This window comes from Hakea prostrata, chromosome 10 (genome assembly GCF_041222555.1).
Source record: "Hakea prostrata isolate BN-2017 chromosome 10, UWA_Hpros_2, whole genome shotgun sequence".
NCBI lineage: Eukaryota > Viridiplantae > Streptophyta > Magnoliopsida > Proteales > Proteaceae > Hakea > Hakea prostrata.
In genome coordinates, this window is record NC_142609.1 from 30,172,667 (window position 1) to 30,175,934 (window position 3,268).

Below are 3,268 nucleotides of genomic sequence, written 5' to 3' on the forward strand. Positions count from 1 at the left end.
ATGTGCTATAATGGGCTTTAACGTGCATAAGCAAGCCGAACTGATAGAGCGAAGAAATTAAAATACAAAATTTCTATCTCGTACCTAATCTTGTGTTAATATTAAAGGAACAAAAAACTCTATTTTCCTACTATAATATTTCTTTGCGGGAAACCTTTATTCATTTATTTTTTTTGTGTGTGTGTTTGTATGCTTTAAAATAAAAATGTTTTGGAATTATTTTAAAATAAAAATCTTGAGAGCCCCGATCAAGTCCTTATGGGATTTTCAACGGCTAACTTGATATGGCTACTCGGAGCACAAGTCTGTAAGATTGAGAAAGCGGAAATGAATGACATAATCATTATTATAATTTGATAGACATCACACGACCCTAGATTGTTCACTCTCCAAATCTTACAGTCTAGATCAATCCAATAGCTACTCTTGTATTTACAAGTATTCCTTGTAATGTTAAACGGTACACCAATATCCCGTACTTATTACTCTTTTTTGTCCTTCTTCTACATTCCCATGGAAATATGATTTATAATCAAGATTTGTACCAAAGAAATGATACATATTAAAATAAAAAAGAATTCCAACTAACCACATGGCTCATGCTGAAAGACAGACATGGATTGGAGTGCAACAAAGATATTGAGTTGTAAGGCTTTTGGGTTTCACTAGGAGTTGATTGGTCTTTCCACACACTCGTCTATAAATGCTTCATGTACTGGGTGCAAGAACCAGACAGATGATCATCACTAGATGAATGAAGTTTACACATATGTAAATACTAGTTGGTTCAACGGCTAACTTGATATGGTTACTTAGAGCACAAGCTGTAAGATTGAGAAAGGGGAAATGAATGATATATTCATTATGATAATTTGATAGAGATAACAAGACCTAGATTGTTAACTCCTCAAATGTTACAGTCTAGATCAATACAATAGCTACTCTTGTATTTACACGAATTCATGGTAATATTCAACGGTGTACACCAATATCCCGTACATATAACCTATTTTTGTCCTTGTTTTACATTCCCATGGAAACATGATTTAGAAAAAAGATTTGCACAAAAGAATTGATACATATTAAAATAAAAAAGAATACCAATCTCTTGCATTGCTCATGCACTAAGACGGAGACGGGTAGGAGTGCAATAAAGATATTGAGTTGCAAGGCTTATCGGTTGCACTAGGGGTTGATCGGTCTTTCCACACACTCGTCTATAAATGCTTCATGTAGTGGGTGCAAGAACCAGATTGATGATCATCACTAAATGATTGAAGTTTATAGATATGTAAATACTGGTTGGTTAAAAAAACTAAAACAAAACCAAACTCAAATCGATTGAGTAGGTGAACCATGCATCTAAAAATTGGTCCCGTTAGCCTTCAAGATTCTTCATTCAAATTAGGATTCTAATTCAAAACCAACCAAAAAAAGGTTTGTTAGAAAAAATATTTAGGCTTTCCATTTTAGAGAGAATCACACAAGCAAAACAACAAACACATCGAAAACCGTTGAAGTCTCAACCACCAACAATCTACCAAGCCAGACAAGGAGACCAGAACCACCTAAGAAGTCTCTTTACGCCCTTCTCTTATAAGTAAGCTCGTAGAGAGGAGTATGTCATTGCATTGATCTAGCAAAACACTAGGAGAAAAGAAAGAGACAAGAGTGCATCAAGGAGCTTGCAAGTACGTGTAACTATGGCCAATTCTAGTGTCCTGAAGGTTGTGTGCCTTGTTCTGGTATGTATGGTTGTGGCAATACCAAATGCTGCAAATGCCCTCACTTGTGGGCAAGTGGTCTCTCGATTGGCTTCTTGCCTCACCTTTCTGCGCAATGGAGGAAAGGTTTCTTGGGCTTGTTGCGATTCCGTGAGAGCACTCAACTCCGCTGCAAGAACCACTCCTGACCGTCGGGTAGCTTGTCGCTGTCTCAAGAATGCCTCTGAGCCACTCCCGGCATCAAGGGAGGCAATGCTTCAGCACTTCCCGGAAAATGTGGTGTCCACCTTCCCTACAAGATCAGCCCTTCCATTGACTGCTCCAAGTATATTTTCATCATCTAGATAACCCCGTGAATTTTCAAATTCTTTCTATTCCTACCGTGAATCTCAAACACTTAGATATGAGAATTTTATAATCGTTAAATGATTCTTGTATGACTAACATTCGGAATTTGTTACTTTTTCAGGGTGAGGTGAAGTGAAAGTGCTCTTAGGCGAAGAAGATCAATAGACATGTCTAGATCCGACAATTCCACATTAGTGGTAGACAAGTTTGAAAGTCTCTCATTATCGATGTGCTAACATATAATTGTAAGGCAGCTGAGCTGCTTGTTAATCTCCTAGTTTGGGTGATTGTATGAAATAAATATTAACATTTCCCCTTATTACAAACTCATTCCTCCTTCTGCATAAAATTTGCCTTGGTTTATATTAATAGAGAGACTGAAAGTCGACAGCAATCATTTTCCATTTTTGGCAAATGGATGCGCAGGGTGGTAATTTTGTGGTTGGATATGTCTGGCTGTACTTAAACATGGGTGCCCATGATCTAAGTTGCGTTTCCCTGATTCCTAAAGTATGACGATGGATAAAAGAATAGAAAAGCAAATAGTTTTCTACAGTTATCGAAGATCAAATCTGTGAATGTTGCCGTTTTGGCCATTAGGACATTACCATACAATACTAATTCGCTTCCGCTAGTCACACCATGTGATTTAAATTTGAATCTCCCTTCTCTGTTATTTATTAGCAAACCATCAATGTGCTATAATGGGCTTTAACGTGCATAAGCAAGCCGAACTGATAGAGCGAAGAAATTAAAATACAAAATTTCTATCTCGTACCTAATCTTGTGTTAATATTAAAGGAACAAAAAACTCTATTTTCCTACTATAATATTTCTTTGCGGGAAACCTTTATTCATTTATTTTTTTTGTGTGTGTGTTTGTATGCTTTAAAATAAAAATGTTTTGGAATTATTTTAAAATAAAAATCTTGAGAGCCCCGATCAAGTCCTTATGGGATTTTCAACGGCTAACTTGATATGGCTACTCAGAGCACAAGCTGTAAGATTGAGAAAGCGGAAATGAATGACATAATCATTATTATAATTTGATAGACATCACACGACCCTAGATTGTTCACTCTCCAAATCTTACAGTCTAGATCAATCCAATAGCTACTCTTGTATTTACAAGTATTCCTTGTAATGTTAAACGGTACACCAATATCCCGTACTTATTACTCTTTTTTGTCCTTCTT

At 36.4% G+C, this 3,268-nt stretch overlaps 1 pseudogene; it reads left to right on the top strand.

The window, feature by feature from the left end:
- The first annotated feature begins 1,703 nt into the window (after nt 1–1,703).
- On the top strand, nt 1,704–2,208 carry LOC149002452 (non-specific lipid-transfer protein pseudogene; annotated as a pseudogene).
- The last annotated feature ends 1,060 nt before the right edge of the window (nt 2,209–3,268 follow it).